Raw genomic sequence first — 21,609 nt, 5'->3', positions numbered from 1 at the left:
TCTTCGTTACGGTGCACAGGCTTCTCACTGTGGTGGCTTCTCTTGTGGCAGAGCACGGGCTCTAGGTGTGTGGACTTCAGTAGCTGTGGCACATGGGCTCAGTAGTTGTAGCTCGTGGGCTCTAGAGCGCAGGCTCAGTAATTGTGGCACACGGGCTTCAGTAGTTGTGGCACGTGGGCTCTAGAGCCCAGGCTTAGTAATTGTGGTGCACGGGCTTAGTTGCTCTGCAGCATGTGGGATCTTCCCAGACCAGGGCTCGAACCCGTGTCCCCTGCATTGGCAGGTAGATTCTTAACCACTGTGCCACCAGGAAAGCCCTGATCTTTCCCTTTTGTAATGTTTGTTTTCTCCATATCTCCTGAGACCCTTTAAATGTTGTTTTGCATTTAAAAATAAAGCATCAACTTGGTTAATAACTGTAAGAAGCATGGGTTTCTTCTGCAACTATATACGCTTTCCTTTCCCAAGGGGCCTCTCCTTGGGATGGTGGGATAAGCCATGGGCTGTGTATATGTGGGCAGAGCACACCTACCAGCGAGCCCCACTATAACGTACAAGGGCAGAGGGCAAACAGTCAGGCCAGGGAGACCCCAAATTGCCAAAGCAAAGAGGATTAAACAAACATGGGGTTTGCTTTTCTCTGCTAGAAGGAAGTCTGCAGCAGGCAGTCCACAGATGGTAGGGCTCAGTGTTATCGTCAAGGACCCAGGCTCCCCCTGGGTACCCCTTTGTCATGTTTGACAGATGCTGCTGCACCTGCAGAAACTCCTGAGCTTCTGGTAGGAAGAGGAAGACCAGAGAAGCGAGAAGGGAGGGTGTTTCTATCAGGAAGCTGAACGCTGTTCCAGATAGCCCCAGCAGATTTCTGCGCACATTCACGGTCTCAAGGGAGACTGGGAGATCAAACTTTTTAGCCAAGTGCTTTGTGATCTTGACCGAAGCAGGGTTCCTCTTAGGAAGGAGGAACGAGACTAGAAACTGACTAAGCTATTAACTGTGTGTGTGATGGGTACTTCTGTATCTTCCCACCTGGGAGGAGCTGCTTATTCTCCCCTCCAGCCCCATGTCTGTGACAGAGATCTCCGTTTTCTCTCCTCTCTCAGCCCTATGGCAGAATTGCTATTTGTCTCCTAATATTAACATTCTCCCTCCTTTTTAGAACTAGGACTCCCATTTTTACTGGGCACGTGGCCACCTAGAACGACCATATTTCCCAACCCTCCTTGCAGCTGTGTGGCCAAGTTCCAGTCAATGGGATGGTGACGAAAGTCAAGGTTCCAACTTCTGGGTGTGTCCATAAAAGGAAGAGGGTGTGTGCTCTCCCCTCCCCCCATTTCCCATTGGCTAGTCTGCAGGCATGGTGGAGAGTTACCTGGAACACCCCTAGGGATGGCGGAGCATCAGGTCAGAGAGAATGAGGACCTGATAGAAAGAGAGAAAACGAGAGATAGAGAGCTAGAGGAGGGGAGGAGAGAGAGAGAAAAAAAAAAGATATTAATCTTGTTTTAACCCTTGTTATTTGAGCCATTGTTGCGTATCTTAGAAAATGACAATCCAAACAGCCACCTTAAAGATGGCTTCTCAGGCCCATTTTTTCCCTTAAATCACTATCACTGGTTGTGGAAGGAGAATAACGGCCCCCTAAATGTGTCCACATGCTAATCCCCAGAACCCGTGAATGTTTCCTTCTGTGGCAAAAGGGGCTTCAAAGATGTGATTAAGTTAACGATTATGAGATGAGAAGATTATCCTGGATTAATCACAAGGGTCCTTGTAAGAGGGAGACAGGAGGGTTGGAGTCAGAGAGGGAGATGTGATGACAGAGAGATTTGAAGATGCTCCTGGATTTGAAGATGGAGGGAAGAGCCACAAGCCAAGAAGGCAGGAGGCTTCTGGAGGCTGGACAGGCAAGGGAACGGAGCCTTGCCTTCAAGAAGGAACTTGGCCTCGACTTTAGGATTTCTGAACTGCAGAACAGTAAGATCCTTAATTTGCATTGTTTTAAGCCATTAAGTTTGTGGTAATTTGTTACAGTGGCCATAGGAAACCAACACACTAGTTAAGGACACTGTCCATAAGAAAACAAAAGTAGCCATTTGTAGTGTTTCATCCAACACTCATAATGCAAATTCATAGGCAGATGAGATTTGTGCGCTTCTCATTTAACCTTTACAACCCTGCCAAGGAACTACTCCTATCTACCCCATTTTACAGATGAGGCACTTGAGACTCAGAGAGGTTATGTACACCATCTAATGTCACACAGCTAGTAAGTAGCAGAGCCAGGATATGTTCCTATGCGTTGTGCTCCTGCCTCCATCTTCAAAGACTTAGGTTCAGAAGAGAACAGTACACAGTGAAACCCATGACCTGTGGGTCAAGCTGGGAAGTCATGATTTGTCAGGACATCCTTCTAACCTCCTAAGCCTCTCTCTTCTGGTTAAAAAGAGTCTTTGCTCTGCTGACGTTTGGTAGCTCAGAGACCCCTCATCTGCAGCTGCCCATGAGCACACCGCAGCCTCTTCCCTCTGTTTGGGAGAACAGCTCTCCTGTGATGACAGAGGCATGAGTCAGGGGTGCTGATGGGGGCCTGGGGCCAGGGGACCCTCAAGAGCAGCTGTGCTCAGGAAACTGCAGGGGCGGGCCCTCTGCGAAATCTGAGAGGCTCCCCACCCCATTTCAACACACCCTGGGGACCCTTTGGGCATCTCCCCATCAAGGCTACTTACAAAGGAGTTGGAGGGTTACCCAGCTCGTGAGTGAGGGAATCCTTGGGTCCCTTGCATATTTCAATTTTCTGTTTCTTTACCTGCAGTGACACCTCTCTCAAGGCCCAGCGCTGCTGCTACCTGGGTGTCTGCTCAGGGGCAGACCCCCTTCCCTCTCTATCTGTATCCCCCTCTCTATCGTGTCTGATATGGGAGGTGGGTGATTAGAATGCATCATGCCAGAGGTCCCTGTGCCTCCTGTTGGCCCCAGGTACCCAGAGCTTCTCACTGATCCCAGGCGAAGCATATCTTAGTTCATACTCAATGTCATAAACCTTTGTACCCTCATCTTTAAGAGACCCTACCTTGCCCAGAAATAAACCCACACACCTACGGTCAATTAACCTGTGACAAAGGAGGCAAGAATATACGGTGGAGAAAAGACAGTCTCCTCAATAAGTGGTGCTGGGAAAACTGGACAGGTACAGGTAAGAGAATGAAATGAGAACACTCCCTAACACCATGCACAAAAATAAACTCAAAATGGATTCGAGACCTAGATGTCAGACCCGATACTATAAAACTCCTAGAGGAAAACATAGGCAGAACACTCTGACATAAATCTCAGCAATATCTTTTCAGATCCACCTCCTAAAGTAATGGAAATAAAAACAAACAAATGGGACCTAATTAAACTTAAAAGCTTTTGCACAGCAAAGGAAACCATAAACAAAACGAAAAGACAACCTACAGAATGGGAGAAAATATTTGCAAACGATGCGACCGATAAGGCATTAATATTTATTTTTTTTGCGGTGCGCGGGCCTCTCACTGTTGTGGCCTCTCCCGTTGCGGAGGACAGGCTCCGGACGTGCAGGCTCAGCAGCCATGGCTCACGGGCCCAGCCGCTCCGCGGCATGTGGAATCCTCCCGGACTGGGGCACGAACCCGCGTCCCCTGCATCGGCAGGCAGACTCTCAACCACTGCGCCACCAGGGAAGCCCAAGGCATTAATTTTTAAAATATACGAACAGTTCATACAACTCAATATCAAAAAACAAACTACCCAATCAAAAAATGGGCAGAAGACCTAAATAGACATTTCTCCTAGAAGACATACGGATGGAAAACAGGCACATGAAAAAATGCTCAACATTGCTAATTATTAGAGAAATGCAAATCAAAACTACAATGAGATAGTAGTTTTGACTCTTCTGACTCTGGTCAGAACAGCCATCATCAAAAAGTCTACAAATAATAAATGCTGGAGAGGGTGTGGAGAAAAAGGAACCCTCCTACACTGATGGTGGGAATGTAAATTGGTGCAGCCACTATGGAGAACAGTATGGAGGTTCCTGAAAAAACTAAAAATAGGGCTTCCCTGGTGGCGCAGTGGTTGAGAGTCTGCCTGCCGATGCAGGGGACACGGGTTCGTGCCCCGGTCTGGGAAGATCCCACATGCCGCGGAGCAGCTGGGCCCGTGAGCCATGGCCGCTGAGCCTGCGCGTCCGGAGCCTGTGCTCCGCAACGGGAGAGACCACAACAGTGAGAGGCCCGCGTACCGCAAAAAAAACAACTAAAAATAGAGTTACCATATGATCCTGCAATCCTTCTCCTGGGCATATATCTGGAAGAGACAAAAACTTTAATTCAAAAAGATATATGCACCCCAATGTTCACTGCAGCACTATTTACCATAGCCAGGACATGGAAGCAACTTTAACGTCCATCAACAGATGAATGGCTAAAGATGTGGTACATGTACACAATGGAAGACTACTCAGCCATTAAAAAGACTGAAATAATGCCATTTGCAGCAACATGGATGGACCTAGAGATTATCATACTAAGTGAAGTAAGTCAGAAAGAGAAAGATAAATACCATATAATATCACTTGTATGTGGAATCTAAAATATGACACAAATGAACTTACCTACGAAACAGAAACAGACTCACAGACAGAGAACAGACTTGTGGTTGCCGAGGCAGGGGTGGTGGTGCAGGGGGGATGGAGTGGGAGGCTGGGCTTAGCAGATGCAAACCATTACATACAGAATGGATAAACAACAAGGTCCTACTGTATAGCACAGGGAACTATATTCAATATTCTGTAATAAACCGTAATGAAAAAGAATATATATGTGCAACTGAATCACTCTGCTATACAGCAGAAACTAACACAACATTGCAAATCAACTATACTTCAATAAAATAAATTTTTTTAAAAAGAATTTTTAATCTATTAGCACAACCAGCTTATCCCTTTTCTTTCCCCTTTGTAACAATAACATTATATTTCTAGACCATATAGCTGCTGAAGGTGTAGCTTATTCGGGATGGCCGTTATCCATCTTCCGGATTTTAGCGAGCCCAGCTAAAATCCAGAAATGCCATTAGCCAGGAAGAAGGAGAAAATAAATTTGGGGGACAAAGAGCAGTCTCTGACACACTGACATTTAAAAGTCGGGACATTTTAGGTTCTGGGGCACCTTGATTATAAGTAAAACTAACATGCATGGAGTACCTCTATGTGCCCTCCTTGTATCAGCCATACGAAGGAGGTGCTCCAGAGACTGGGGGCCGGCATTCAAACTTGCCCCTAGGGAAGGCAAAGCCAAGCTCCTTCCCCTACTCTGTCTGTGTGCTGGATGGCCACGCTGGAGAAAGCTTCAGAATGGCCCAGTGAGTAAATGTCACAGCCCCACCCCCTAGAGGGTGACATCATCCCGCCGTCTGGAGCAGACAGCGTTCCTGCTCTCAATTCCTTTCCTCCTGATCCTTGAGGGCCCCCCAGGCACAAGGCTTCCTTCCAGAGTATGCTTGCTCCCATCTGGTCCTGGGGGGGCGGGAGGGGCTCCATGGAAGGTGCTTGAGGGTACGGTTGGCACCACCCCTCCCTCAGGCCCTGGAAAGGCCACCTGGCCACCTGTTGCCCTGGCTCCCCAGCCCTGCTAGCCCCAGAAGCCAAGGAGCCTAGCGGGGAAGCTGAGCTGGCAATGGTGAGGCTGTCCCTATGGGAGGGTGCTGGGCCCCCCAGGGCCACAGCTCCTGGCTGCTCTGACAGCGCAGTGTCTGCCTTCCACCTCTCAGAGGGTCATAAATATTGCTCCCGGAGATTAGCTGGGCCCCATGCTCCTGTCTGCAGCCTCGCCAAGGGGCACGAGGAAGGACTGAGTCACGGCCCCCAGCTCTTTCTAAATTGGACTTAAAATGAAAAAATAAATAACAGAGGGAAAGGGCCTGATTGTTTTTAAGAGCAGAAGAATGAGCTTTCTTTGTGCTTGCAGGTCTCCAGGAGGACCCCCGGGGAGTGAGCTCAGAGCAGCCGCTCCCCCTCCCCAAACTTCACCTTCAGGGTGAAGGTGAAGTCTGGGGAGGCAAAGAAAATATTGTGATAAAGTCTAAGTTACTGCTGATGCCTGCCGGGCCACTTGATGAAGTGGACTGAGTGCAAACAAATCTCCCAGCTCCTTCCTCTCTGCAAATGTTGGTGGGGGGAGGCCAGGCCTGGGCTCAGAGCCAGCCCCTCACTGGCCAAGCCCTGCTCTGCACCCTTGAATATTTCTCCTCTCCTTTCTTTCTCCAGAGTACACAGGACTCACTAAACAACCTGTGGGACCCAGTGCTAAGTGAAAACGCAGGGCCCTGGTTCGAACAGCAGGAAAAAAAGCACTGCTCCAGGTACTAAAGGTACTAAAATATAAAGGTTTTTCCCTTTCTTCTGCGGTCTCTCTCTCTTGACTTATTACGGTGCTTTTTATTCGCCACTTAATGTTCTAAGTACAGGGAAACATTTTAGTTTTACACTATTATATTCAATTATATTAAACTCATAGGATATTAAATTCATGAATGGCATGCCTTTTTGCCATTACTTTTTATATGGCACAATCCCGATACTAAATACAAATAGAAGAGCATTTAACCTATAAGCAGAATCAGCAAAATTACACAACTTCTGTTTCCTAGCTCATATATGCATGTGTACCAGAGGAGTGGAAACGCTGCACAAAATGAACTCAACTGTTTTCCAGTTGACCCTGAACAACATGGGCTTGAATGGTGCAGGTCCACTTATTGGAGGACTTTTTTTCATTAAAAAAAAAAAAAAAAACCTAAAACAAAAATCCCACACGATCCCCGGTTGGTTGAATCCACAGGTGCAGAACCAAGGATAGAATGGCTGATAGAACGGATGCATCAGTCACAGTCACGTTTTGGATGGACCTATCCAAAATCCATCAGTGGTCCTGGAAACAGTCCACCCCCGACACTGAGGGGCGAGGGTCTTTCACTTCTTGGTACATTCTACAGACACTCTCCACCTTCCGCTTACTGGTGAGTACGGAAGGACTGACAGGCGAAGGAACCGTAGGTTTCATACCGTCTTCCCCTTTCCTTCCAAGTCATCATTTTCAGTGTAAATGGTTGACTAATACAAGGAAGTAACACGTGTAAGGAGGGGTTGCTTGGTTGTTCGTGTTTCTTTCTGCCTTTGCCTTCTTTCTGCATTGAAAGCAAGTTCTGGTTCTGGCAGAAAGCTGACGGCGCCCCCCAGTACGGCTCAGTTATGTAGGTAACACACTTGCCTTGGACTTGCTTTGAGTCTCACTGACCTGCCGTGTGTGGTGGGTACCCGGGGATTCTGATGTCACGGGGAACAGCGAACACGTATGGAATGGAACGGTGCTGTGCACGCGGCGCGCGTCTCCTCTGGGCCCGTACACGCACGCTTCTTGTCCCATCGGACTTCACGTAAAAAATACAAATTCAAGGACAACTTTATTAGGAATTTTAAGATGACGAACGTGCCAAGTGCAGGGCCTATCTGAGCACGAGGCCTTGTGCAAGAGCACAAGCTGCACAGCCATGAAGCTGAGGACACGTTTATTTTTCTGACTCAACATACGTATATTGTGGACAAATTAAGCAGCACAGTCAAGCAAAATGTGAACGGACAATTATCTCCTAGAGATAACGACCATTAACGCTGGTCATGTAACTTTCTGGATGTTTCTCGAGGCCTGTGACACCAGATAACTTACAGAAACTCTCCGATGAATTCTCTAATGGCTTCCCTTCTGCCTAGACCACGGCACACGCTCCCTGCAGGCTAGCCGGCCCAGCACTAGCCCGTCTTCTGCCCCCCGCTCTGTCCCTCCCTCACTCTGCCCCAGGCACTGGGCCTCTTTCTGAGAACAAAGCCTTCTTGCTTTTGCACCTGCCGTTGCCCGCACCTAGGATCCCGTCCACAGCTCCTATGTGGCTGCCTCTTCACCTTCAGGTCCCAGATCCACTGTCACCTCCTCTGAGAGCCCTGCTCTGACCACAAAGGGCCTCCCGGTCATTCCTCATGAAAGGTCAGACCGGTAACTCCCACCAGGGCTACGCTTGGTACTGACGGGGGTCAGAGTGAGTTTCTGAACCAGTCACGATGGGGGTTAGATGTTTACCATTGGCTTAGGCTGGGTGGGCCACACTTGGCCCGCTGGCTTTGCGAGTAAAGTTTTATTGGAACACGGCCAAGCTTATTTATGCGTCATCTGCAGCTGCTTTCCTGTCACAACATCAGAGTTGATTAGTTGTGACACTGTGTGGCCTGCGAAGCCTTAAATATTTACTATCTGGTCATTTATTGAATATGTTTGCCGACCCCTGGGGTCAATTAAGTAGAGCTTTCTGCTGGATCTAGGGGTGGGGTCAGCTTCCCCGGAGCCTCGTGGCTGCATCAGAAAGCGATCAATACCTAAACAAAGTGGGGTTGGCAGGAAGAAAGAGGAAGGGGGGTGTAAAAGCTGAGTGGTCAACCACCGTTTTCAGTAAAGACACACGTACAGTAAACAGCAAGTGTGTCCCCTTTATGGCAGTGCTGTGATTTATTTAGTAAATCTTATAAGAAGTGATATCTAAATTGCTTCTACATTTTTATCATTACAAATATTACTACGATGTACATCCATATGCATACATCCCTTGAACCCTGCCCGCTTTTCCTTACCTAGATGGGTGGTCGCAGTAATGGGCCTGAGCTGTTCTCCTGTGGTACCAACCTCCGTCATCTTCCAGGGTGGGTGGGGAGATCAGAGTCTGGCCTCATCCTCCAAGGTGAGTAGGAGGGTACCTGTTGAGGTGATGGGCCGCATGGAAGGCTGATGTCAGTGGAGGGGCTCCGTGTGGGTCACTGCAGCCTCACAACGCACTTGGAAGGCTGGCTTTCTTGCTGTTCTTTTATCCCAAGGAAACGGAGGCTCAGAGATGCACAGTCACTCACTCAAGGTCACGCAGCCCATCAGTGGCCGAGCAGGGAATCAGATTCGAGGCGTCCTGTACTATGTGGTCGTACTGGGGAGCTGGGGAAGGGCACTGCATTGCTGGACTGGTCTGTGAGGCTCTGGGATGATTATAGAGGGTTAAAAACATCCCAAACACAAACCCCCTCTTACACCCGCTGGATGCTGCTGTGAACTTTTCAACCAAAACCCAAGTATTTTGTCCTGTACTTGGAGATTAAACCACAAGTACGCCTCTCCAGGGAGGAGCAACACGCCAGCCCAAATTGCTAAGGTACTCAAGAATGGGACGGAAATGTTCTACACGGGGCGGTAGAGGGGAGGAATTGGGGGTGCGTCCAAAGGCTCTGGGATGGGAGACAGACAGCCAGGCCCCGAAGACAGAGGTTGCCCCTTCCCAAGGCAGTAGGGGCCTCTGCTGATGGCCTTTTTCTGGCACCTCCTGGTGGGGAGACTGTTTAACGACGGGCCCTGGCAAAACCACTTCGACCAGTGCTTCAGTTTCCCTCTTTTATTATAAATCCGCTTAAAATATTTGGGCACTCCCCAAAGTACCCAGAGATCTGTGTTGGAGACTCAGCGCCACCCGCACTGGTGCTGGCCAAATTCAAGCCATCCCAGCCGGTCCTTGGGATCTGGGCCACATCTGAGTACCAGCTCCACTATTACACAGATAGATAGATAGATAGACAGATAGATAAATATGTGTGTATTTAAGTGGACTCATTTTCTCGCTTAATAAATGTACTTTAAAGGAAGCTTAAAATCATTACTATTGATAATAAATTAGTGCCATTTGTCAGAGAAAGAAGGCAAACATGAAAGTGCATAACCATGTTCTTAACCATGTCCATTAATGCAACACCTGACTGTCCCTGGTGCCCCCAGGGCCACGTGTCCACCTTTCGGGGTCCATGACTTGGCACACGCAGTGCTTCCGAGGCCACACAGATGCGTGGACCCTGAGCCCGAACTCGCTCACGCCTCCCAAATGCCCTCCAGTGGCCCCAGTTGCTTGCTGGCAGCTGCCCAGATTCTTTTCACTTGGCCCCCCCTCCCCCATCCACCAGCCGTGAGCCTGGGGTGCCAGATTTCACGGAGATTTTCTCCCAGCCCCTAGGGGAGGTTTTTCCGGAAATGAAGCCACAGTCATCAGCAGCATGTGGTATGAATTAGGAGGGGCTGAGCAATCTGCCAGCCTCCTTTCTAACCCCACCCCATCACCTGGAGCTGGAAACCCTTACCTCTCTGGTCTGGCAGGCAGACAGGCCGGTGGCCCCACGTGCACCTCCGCTCACGTGTCCTTCTCCAGCAGCATCTGTCCCATGTTGTGTCTCCCTCCCACAGCACCACACTGCAAAGGGAACCGGGCTCTAAACTCATCCAGAAATGGAGGGAACTTTAAGCCTGGCCCTGATCTGTCTTTCCAGAAATTTCTTCCACTACTACTCACCCAGAGGAAGGTTGGTTGGGGGTTTTGAGGGGAGGGATAGGTCAGGGTATACAAGGGTCTAAAGACAAATGCAGGCAGACCTATGCCCCTTCTTCACTCCTGCCTCAGCCCATGCAGAGGAAACTGTTCCCTTTCTGAAGAAACGTTTCCACAACTCTCCTTCCTAAGGGAATAGGAGTGACACCCAATTAGTGGTAGAAAAATAGCTGAGTATTTATTGGGACTCTCCATCCCCCACCCCCTTCCTCCCTCTCCCTTGTGGGTAAGCCTGCAGTGGCCAGTTCTGCCTGTGTCCGGGTGGACCCCTGAAATTCAGTCCGGGCAGTAGTAGAAAGAAGTCTGACCGTGGCCACACATCCAAGGCCCGTTTTCCAACTTCCATCATGAATTTGTTGTTGTTGTTTCTCCTATGTTCAACAGACTGTGAATGATTGAACCTCAGGATCCGTTCCCCTTCGCTTCCACAGTAACTGAAGATTTTCACTGTGCACTGGGCTGCCCAGAATAATGACGACATTTCCCATCCGCCCCTGCGTTTAGTGTGGTCACATGATTAATTTGGCCTTCTCCTGTGAATTAAAGGGGCACCCCCAACTTCCAGATAGTAACTTGCAGTGGAAAGGGACCTGCCTTTCCTCTAGCTGGCTTTACCAGAATAAGGCTGGGGTTTTGGTCCCTAATTGCCTTTGTGTCTCTATCTCATCAAGCTCAGGGCTTGAGGGAAAGAGTGTTTCAAATGGCAACAATGAATACTATCATGATCTACTGTGAGTAGCTACCACCCAATGAGGTAGGCAGTCTCTACTCAGCCTAACAATAATAATATCAGCATCACATTGATAGTGACTTATTGCTTACTCCCTTCCAATCCATGAACACAGCCCATGCATGATTTGGTTTAGTCCTGAGAGGCTGGTTTTATTAACTCCATAGGAAACTAAGGCTCAGAGAGGTTAAGTAACTCGGCCAAGGTCACACAGCTAGCAAGGTTCAACTCAAGATTATCTGTGAGTCCAACGCTCTTAACGACACTATTTTGCCTACCCCAGATAGCAACCGCTACCATTTTTTGAGTGCTCGCTTTATGCCAAGGGCTCAATAAAGCCCTTTACATATATTAATTAATAATCCTCCAGCATATCTACAAGGCAGACATTCTCTCCCCAACCCCCCCCCCCCTTTGCAGATGAGGACACAGCTATGGAGAGGTGAGGAGACGGCGTCTACTGCTCTGAGAAGACGCGTGCATCTCCCAAGGGGCAGCTCTTGCCTGCTCGTGAACCTCCCAACAAGCTGACCTCTGAATCCAACTGGTATTCCCCACCCTCCACCCCCAAGGCCATAGCTTACTTATGAGGCCACAGAGGAATGACCGCATTTCTCAACTTCCTGAACCCAGAGGCCACACCCCCAGAGGCAGAGGCTGTTGCCTTTGTGAAGAGTAGTCAGGCTGGGTAAGGGAACAGCTCCATAATTTCCAGCTTGGCAATGGTCCCCGGGATGGCCTCCTGGTCCTCACTCTCTCTCACTGCATCCCAAATTCCATAACACCAGGGTCTGGGCCCCGAGGGTGGTTATCTAGTTCAGGTGTCTGCAAACTACTGCCCAAGGGCCATATCTGGCCCATTGCTTGTTTTTGTACCATACAGGAGCTGAGAATGGTTTTCACATTTTTAAGTGGTGGGAAAAAAAGTTAAAAAAGAATAATAGTTCATGATGTGAAAATTATATGGATTTTTGACTGCCTCTAACCACAGAATGTGGCAGAAGTGACACAGAATGACTTCTGAGGCCACGCAGCTTCTGTAGTTTGCTTTTGGGACATGTACCTTTGAAGCCCTGAGCTGCCATGTAAGAAACTCAGCCACCCTAAAGCCACCACACTTGACATACCATGAAGGGAGATCACCCAGAGATAGAGAGAGCTGCCTGGGGAGCCCCAGCTGTTTGAACCCACAGCCACCTTCAGCATCAGCATCACCATCTGCATCAGCATCAGCATCTTCATCAGCATCAGCACCTTCATCAGCATCAGCATCTTCATCAGCAACAGCATCAGCATCTTCATCAGCATCTGCATCAGCATCTGCATCAGCATCAGCATCTTCATCAGCATCTTCATCAGCATCTTCATCAGCATCAGCACCTTCATCAACATCAGCATCAGCATCTTCATCAGCATCAGCACCTTCATCAGCATCAGCATCACCATCTGCATCACCATCTGCATCAGCATCAGCATCTTCATCAGCATCAGCATCTGCATCAGCATCTTCATCAGCACCTTCATCAGCATCAGCATCTTCATTAGCATCTTCATCAGCATCAACATCAGCATCTGCATCAGCATCTGCATCAGCATCACCATCTGCATCAGCATCAGCATCTGCATCAGCATCAGCACCTTCATCAGCATCAGCATCAGCATCACCAACTGCATCACCATCTGCATCAGCATCAGCATCTTCATCAGCATCAGCATCAGCATCTGCATCAGCATCTTCATCAGCACCTTCATCAGCATCAGCATCTTCATTAGCATCTTCATCAGCATCAGCATCACCATCTGCATCAGCATCAGCACCAACTGTGAGTCAGTGAGACTTCAGGGATTTCTGATGCCAGCTTTCCTGCAAGCCACCCTAGCTGACACCATGTAAAGCAAAAACAAGCTGTCCCCGCTCAGCCCTGCCTAGCTTGCAGATTTATGAGATTAGTGAATAAATAAAGGCTGTTTTTTAAGCCCCCAAAGGTAAAGTAGCATGTTCAAGGTCATCACCAGCTTGTAAGTGACAGAGTTCCACCTCTGTTCAACTCCAGAGCCTCTCTGCCCTTTGCAGTGTGAGGATGTGTTCGAAGAGCTTAGCCCAACAAAGGGGTTCACACTTTGACAAACTCGCATCAGAATCGTGTGGGGATCTTGCTAAAAACGTGGATTTCTAAGTCCTAACCCAGACCTAGTGAATCAGAACCTCAATGTTATGCATTTTAATACGTGGCCTGGGAGGGTCTTCACCACAGTAACAGTTCCCATCCATCAGTCTAAGATGCAGAAGGGAATGCGGTCACCAAACACCAGCTAACTGCCTTCAAGGACTGCTTCCCAGTGGCCAGCTGTGGACCAGGAACTGCTCTGACCCCTGGGGAGTCATAAAAGAAAATAACGCATAAAGAGCAAAACAAAGAAATGAAAGATAAAATGACATAAAAACAGAGAAAGCCCCCAACCTCGTGCAAATTTCAGTTTAGGGCAAGTATGAGCCTTGGTGTTAGGGAAATAGATGACAAAAAGCAAGCAAAGAATAAGATTATTCCAGAGAGTATTAAGTGCTGGGAAGGAAATCAGACGGGATGACGGGGCACAGTGGAAGGCAGGGGCCGTTTCAGACAGCGGAGGAGGGAGGAGGTCAGGGGAGAAGGTTCCAAGTGTGACAGCAGGGGTCAGGCATGCTGGGCACTTGACGTACGTCACTCCATTTGATGCTCACGGCTTCCCTGCACAGGATTTATTAGGGTTCCCACCCTCCACCCGCTTTTACACAAACCTCCTTCTAGACTCTCCATCTCAATCAGTGGCAAATCCACCTTTCCCATTGGTATGAGTGTCCCGTGGCTGCTAAAACAAAGTACCACAACCTACGTGGCTAGAACGATGGAAATTTATTCTCCCCCAGTTCTGGAGGTCGGAAGTCAGACGTCATGGTGTCCACATGGTTGGTTCCTTCTGGAGGCACTGAGGGCGCATCCAGCCCGTCCTGCCCCTCTAACTTCTGGTGGCTGCCCGGCCATCCTTGGCGCTCCTTGACTCCATCTCTGCCCCCATCTTCCCATGCCCAACTCTGTGTGTCTCTGTGTCCTCTCCTTTTCTTACAAAGACATCTGTCATTGGATTGAGGGTCCACCTTAATCCAGGATCATGTCATCTTGAGATCCATAACTTAATTACCTCTGCAAAGACCCTTTTCCCAGATAAGGCCACTATCACTGGTTCAAGGGGTTGGAACTCAGGCACAGCCTTTGGGGGGGGGCACTACTGAACCCACGACAAAGTTTCTCAGGTCAAAACATTTGGGGTCACTCTCGATGGTGACTCTCTCTTATAACCCACCTCCAAGCCATCAGCCAAACATCTACTGGTCCCAGCTTCAAAATATACCCCGAATATCTTCCTCACCCCCCCGCCCCATTTTCCTCTCATCCCCTCCCACCTGGACTCCCGTGGCCGCCTCCTCTGGGCTCCCTGCCCCCTCCCTGATGCCCCACAGTCCATGCTCAACATAATAGCAGAAGGGCTCTGTCAAAATCTGGCCAATCAAGTCCTTGCTCTGCTCAAAACTTCGCAGTAGCTTCTCATCTAAATAAGAGTACAGCGAAGGTCCCAGTGAAGTTCCAGAGGCCCAGGTCTCCCCGCATCACCGCCCCCCAACCTCCTCTGCTGCGGCCACGCTGGCCGCTCGCTGCTCCAGAATACCAGCTGTGCTTCTGCTCAGGGCTTTCTTCTTGCTGTTTCCTCTGCCTGGATCGCTCTTTCTGGAAACATTTCTCAAACGTTTCCTTCTCTCTTCTGCGTCTAGTCTTTGTTTAAAGAGCCTCAGCTCAGTGAGACCAAATTTAACCAGAAATCTGGAGAGGGGAAGGCCCGGTCCAAACCTCAAACACTCCTAAGAGGAGCACTGCTGCGAGCGTTTGTGGAGTGCAGGAGGAGAGGGTCCGGGTGGCCAGCGTTCCCGCCATCCTCCTGCGCACGGCTCGGTGGAACGGCACTTGCTTCTCGCCTTTTGGTTCGGCCTGGAACGGTACTTACAAAATCCCGCGAGATTTCTGTTTCTTGTTTTTCATCTTTAGAATCAACCTTTTGTTTTCTTTCGCTTTGCATGATGGGATGTAAATTGTATAAACCTCAGCCTGGCAATCCTGATGTATATGTAAGTATTTCTCATACTCAACCCCACGTGAGGGAGGTGTGGGCGCCAGGTACTGGACAACACACTTTATGGGGATTATCTCTTTCAGCTCTCAGAAAGCCCCCAATACTGCAGATGTGCAGACAAGCTAGAGAGGTCAGGGGGCCTGTTCAAAGTCATAAAGTTGCCACATGTCACAGCTGGGATTTGAGCCCGAGCTTTTGACATCAGAGCACATGCTCTTAACTATCAAGCTACATCCTCTGCTCCCTTTAAGCCAGATTATCTCAGCCTCAATGCTAATGATATTCTGGGCCAGATAATGCTTTGCTGTGGGGGCCTGTGCGCTACTCTGTAGGGTGTTTGGCACCATCCCTGGCCTCTACCCTTTAGATGCCAAGAACACACCCTGTGACAATGGAAAATGTCTCCAGATATTGCTAAACTTTCCCGGGGGGCAAAATCGCCCTGGTTGAGAACCTCTGCTTTAACCCAAGTTCTCCCCTCTGGTCTTTGAGTCCCAGTGATTCCCGATCAACTCCACTGTCTACCCCTCCCCACCATGGCCATCCCACTGGGCTCCCCACTTCCTCTGAGCTCCACCCCGCCACCCTATAGCCAATCTCTAGGATTCTAGAAAGAGCTGATGGGGCATTAAGAATAAGAGAAGGAAGGTAAAACAGATAGCAGAAGAGCCAATACGTTGGCAATGCCACCTCGCGGGGAGATAAAGAAACCCAAAGCAGAGCCTTGAAATACTTTTCTATTGGAGTAGGTGGGGTAGAGTGAAGCAGATTGTAAAGAGGGGAACAGATTCTCAGCTAAAGAGATCATGGCTGCCTCTGGGGCATAGGAGTGGAGACATACTCTTGAGAACAGAAGGAGATTGCTCCTTTCATTTTGCTGAACCAAATTTACCTAGGACCAATAAGTCACTCCTATCTCCAGATCTGGAAGAAGGGAGTTTGTCCCAGGTAATGAAGACTTAGGGTCAATGAATGATGGAGGAAGCGGACTCCTTGGTCCCCAGCACTGTTCTGGGTGATCAGAACTCCAGTTCTCCTGGGCTGATCTAGTCATACTACATCATTGATGGTAACAGAGACTGCTGATTGCGAGCCAATGTCCAAAGACTACATTTCTTAGCACCCCTTGTGGCTAGATATGACCACATGACTATGACTTGACCAAGGAGACATAAAAAGAACTTGGTGGGGGGTTATTACCAGGAAGGTTCTGTAGAAGGGAGGGTGTGAGGGCCTTTTGGCTTTTCAGTTTCTTCTGGCTGCTGCCCTAGAAGGTAGACATGAAGCCTGGAACTGAAGCAGCCACTTTGAATCATAAGATGACCTTGAAGTTGGTGGCCACATGCTGAAGATGGCAGAACAGAAAGACAGTCATCTGGATCTCTGATATTTTTATGAGAGAATAATAAACTTTGATCTTGTTTAAGGCATAACATATTGGAGGGGGGCGTTCTGTTATATTTAGTGAATCCCAATCCTAACAGATATAATTGGTTATAGATGGAAATCTGAAGTTGGACTCATCCTCTGAACATTTTTTACAAATGCAGCCCTGCACATTTGAGATTGTTTAGACTTTACAGAAACTCAAAGCTCTCTGTTTTAACGGCACATCTTGGGACAAGGAGCAAGAAAGGGAACGGGACTGGTATTGCTGTGTAGACAGTACTAATCACAGCAATTGTAAGTGACAAACAAAAGTGCTCTCTTGGGGGGGTGAGGATGGGAATGGGAGGAGGGTAGCAGGTGGGGATGAGCTGGGAATGTATTCCACGGATGGGGATAAACTTGTGTTTATGTGATTAGCAGAATTAGATGCGGGTCAGTGGCCATAGCTGGAGTTTGTAAATAGCCTTTTGAGCAGTTGCACATTTTTTTCTGGTTTGATCAAAATGAAACATCATTAAAAACAGCTCCACTGCCAATTGTCATCTCTGCCAGAGCCTTGGGAGGTGCCCTCCGGTCACGTCAGGCTGGATGTAATTGGCTTTGAAGTTTGTATATGCGAAGTGCTTTGAGGATTGCAGGCTAACAGAACTTTGGCAGAGGAAGAAATTTTGAGAGAGTCCATTTACCAATATGGGTTCAGCCTTAACTACAAAAACATCAGGCAGTCATAAAATGCAGCCTTTGCTGAATGAACCTGAAAACAGGTTCAAGTGGGGTAAGCTCTCAGCCATCTAGAAGGAGTGAGTCACCTTAAGATGCAATGGCTGGGAACCAGATTGTCCTAGGCCTCTGGGCCAGTGGAGTTAGACTAGCCGGCTTCAAATCCCTGCTCGATCATTTAGCAGCCACTGTCACCCTAGCCAAATCACTTCACCTCTCTGTGTCTCAGTGTCCTCATCCATAAAATGGGGGCAATATTAGAAGTTAGCACATATTGATGAAGTGCTTAGAACGATGCCTGGTTCATAGATGTGCAATATACCTGAACTAATATTACCACTATTATTATTATTCCACAGTTTCTATTCCAAGTTAGCCCTCCTGAAAAGCGTTGTTTTTCTTAATTGCATGATGTTTAGTTTGTACGCTTTTATTATATTTATTCCATTAACAACTGAACAAAGAGAAAGTTCAGAGTCATTTCTATTTCTTGTTCTTATTTTAAAGCAGATAACACTGGAAGAAGTTTAAAAACACCAGATACAAATGGATCTAAATTTTTAAAACAACCCAGCACAACAGTTACAGGCATGTCCAAATCTCTCGCTTAAAAAAGAAATAGGCCAGATTTCACCCTGAGTTTACTTTGTGATTAAACTGGTTTCATGAGTTTGTTTCCAAATTTAGGTGAGTTTTATGTGGAGAAAGGAGATCCACGGAACTTTTGCTCTACGGAAAGGCCAGGAGGTCATTCCAGGGAAGAGGTGATGGGGCGGGTGTTATGTCCAGTTGATATCAGGAAGCATTTGGCACTGGGGAGATTGCTGGGCCCAGCTGGGCGTTATCCTTCCTGAAGCCTTCTGTCTTTCAAGGGAATGCCCACCACACTGACATCTGCTCACCAAAAAAGAGAGCTGGCTAACAGTGTTAACCCCCGACTCGGCTAAGTCGGGAAGAATTGGGGACTTCAGCCTTTGGGTTTTATGCTCAATCAGATGGTACAGATGGCTTCTGTGGTTTGGGCTGTTACCTTTTGTAACAGCACCCTGATGTGCTTTGGGGGGACACCTCCCCTCTGTTCTCAATCTCGACTGTATGGGTGGAGTTGCTCCTATTCCAGATCAGAGGGCAGGCACGTGACCCAGGCCTAGCCAATCAAAACCCCACATACCCATGGCTGCAGGGATTGGCTCAGGAATGGACACCTGACCCAGGATGGGCCAATCGCAGTTGACCCCAAGATTTTTGCTGGAACTATTGCAAAAGAGATGCTGTCTTTCAGCTGAGGTTCCTCAACCTGTTGAATGTGAGTCCAGAGTTGTTGGTGGGGATGGAATGGGGAGGTTAAGCCCGTGTTTGGGAAGTACTTGCCTGAGGATATGGTCAGAATAGAGGAAACGAGATCAAGGGAGAGAGATTCCTGGAAACACTGCATCCTGAATCCTGCCATGCCCCGAATTTTCTGTTACACGAGCTAATGCATTTCCTTTTTTGGCTTAAGTCCATTTCAACTGATTTCCTCTTACTTTGACCAAAAGGCTCTTGACTCACCTAGGTGGAGAACCGAGACCTTAGGCCATAGTTCCCCCTTGGGAAGCAGATACAGATAAGAAGAAAAAGTTGGCAGTGGAAGAAGAGCAAACCTTACTAGGAGGTCAGAAGCCAGCTGGGGACCTGTGTAAGCTACCAGGGTGCCAGGACATGAAAAAATGGTCACCACGGATGTTTGTCATGTGCCCCTGAAGCACCAACAAGCTGCATGTGTGCCCTCCCCAGTGGTGACACGGACTACGTTCAATCATGCTCCTTTCCTCTCCAAGTCCTTTTGTCACCATCCTTCTCATACCAGCTGGAGGGCCTATTACACTGTTCTGGGCACTTGTAACCAATGAGAGCTGCCAAAGGTGAAGGGCAGAGATGGAACCAAGGAGTCAGAGCAAAGACTGTTACAGTTGACCCATGGCAAAGGGGAGGAATGAATGAATGAATGAATGTCACTAACATTTATTGAGCATTTACTGTGGGCAAGGAATGTTCAAGCCCTTTATATATATCCTCTCATTTGATCGCCCAATTCTACCAGGTGGGTCCTATGAGAATCCCCGCTTTACAGATGAAAAAACTGAGGCACGGAGAGATGACCTTGTCCAAGGGCACATAGTTAACCAACAGCAGGGTCTTAATCATTGAGGAATCAGTGAAAACTCACTGAACCCTACTCCATGCCAAGCACTGTGCCAAGTACAAGGGAAACAACTGTGTGTGAAAACACACATAGACCCTGTTCACACAGCAGTTTTCATCATCTGAAATTATCTTAGGAAACATACTGATTTGTACACCAGTTTCTTATCCGTCTTCTCCATCAGAATGTTTGTTCCACGAGGGGAAGAACTTCACTGGTCTCATTCACAGTCTTACCTGCAGGGCTGAATGGGACCTGGCATACAGTAGGCACTCAGAACTTGTTCAACAAACAAGTAGCTCTAGAGCAGAGTTTCTCAATGTCGTTACTGCTGACACGTGGGGCTGGATCACTCCCTGTGGTGGCAGCTGTTCTGTGCATTGTAGGGTGTTAGCAGCATCCCTGGTCTCCACCCTCTAAATGACAGTAGCACCCCTCTCCACTCCATTCCCCATGGTTGTAACAACCAAAGATGTCTTTGGACAAATGTTCCTGGGGAGGCGAAATTCTTGACCTGGAGAGTTCGAATGACTGCATAGATGACACGCACAATCAGGAACTTAACATCGGAGGGACTGACATGACACATGTCGGACACACAGGGTAGCTGGTACCTACATCAAGCTCCTGAGCCACGTGTTATGTGAGCGAGCACGATTGGGCCTGAAAGCTAAGAAATGACTTGAGCCACAAGTATGTCACAATTCCCCGTTAGCCCTCGGAACCCTGAAATCTATACATCTGTAGTGGCGAGACGGAACGTTCAGACCCTGAATGATGTCAAGATGCAAGTGGGCCCAAACTTAATCGTCCCAAGAGGCATCCTATTTCAGAGGTTCTGCTGGTTTGAGGAGAGGCCGTTTCTCGGGAGGATGCCATTTGCAGATGGCGGCAAAAACATAATGTCACTTGCCTTTGCCACAACTGGCAAAAGTGAGTTTTCATCGAGAGGGTTCTTACTTCCTTTGAGTGGCTTGTTTCTTCCCAGGGATAGAACGGGAGAAAGAAAATTCCAAAAGTGAACATCTCTCTTGGTGCCCCTGCAGCACCCCAAGTTGTTCCTTCTCCAGGGTTCTAATATAATACAAATAAATAAGATACAAGGATGTAATGTACAGCCCAGGGAACAAAGCCAATATTCTATAATAACTTTAAATGGAGCATAATCTATAAAAATATCGAATCACTACGTTGTACACCTGAAACTAATGTAACACTGTAAATCAACTACACTTCAAGAAAATCACATATATAATATATAAGTCATATACTACATATAAATTATGTGTGTGTCTTGTTTTTTTCCAGGTGTTTGTAGCCATCATCTCATTTCATTTTTACAACAGCTCTACTAGGTAGGAGTTACTAACCCTACTTTATTGATGACTAAGACTGAGGCATACAGAGGCTAAGTGACCTGCCCAGGGTCACCTGTAATATTCTCTATCACCAAAAGCAGCACCACCATCCACCAGGTCACTCTGACCAAAACAGTGTCCCTTGATGTTCCCACTTCCCTCCACCCGTGCATCCAATCCATGGGCAGGTACCATGGGCTGTCCTTCCGATAGATGCCCCAGATCTGGTCACGGGTCTCCCCTATCCCAACGGCCAGCTTGGTCCAGGCCATCCCTGGCCTGCAGGCCTGTGTCAGCCTCCCCCTCTCCTCCTGAGCCTTATTTCCAGCCCCAGTGTCCAGGCCATCCTCACTGGGCGGCAATCAGCCCACTGAATTGCCAGCCAAGGCTCCCATGGGCCCGAGGACCAGTCCAGGCTCAGAGTGGAGGCCAGGAGGCCTCGGCTATGCGCCCTGAGCTCTCCTCCCAAGATTCTTCTTTGCATTCAGTTCCCTTGACCACACCTCCCATACATTTATTGAGCACCTACTGCATGCCCACTCTTCACATTCCCAGCACTGGGGATATGGTGGTGG

The 21,609-nt window shown here is 48.3% G+C and overlaps 1 long non-coding RNA gene across 3 annotated transcripts in view; it reads right to left on the bottom strand.

The window, feature by feature from the left end:
* LOC115843234 (uncharacterized) overlaps nt 1-21,609 on the bottom strand; it is a 290,851-nt gene that overhangs the window by 5,284 nt on the left and 263,958 nt on the right. The window contains exons 1-3 of one of the 3 annotated variants that reach the window (XR_009559218.1): nt 10,797-11,009; nt 10,244-10,353; nt 8,708-8,830 (exon numbers count right to left, since the gene is read on the bottom strand). The exons of the other annotated variants lie outside the window; for them this stretch is intronic. This is a non-coding gene — a long non-coding RNA (uncharacterized lncRNA). Of the gene's footprint in view, nt 1-8,707; nt 8,831-10,243; nt 10,354-10,796; nt 11,010-21,609 lie in introns of those variants that run through there. 3 annotated transcript variants of the gene reach the window in all.

This window comes from Globicephala melas, chromosome 15 (assembly GCF_963455315.2).
Source record: "Globicephala melas chromosome 15, mGloMel1.2, whole genome shotgun sequence".
Classification (NCBI taxonomy): Eukaryota; Metazoa; Chordata; class Mammalia; order Artiodactyla; family Delphinidae; genus Globicephala; species Globicephala melas.
This window is presented reverse-complemented; position numbering and strand designations above follow the sequence as displayed.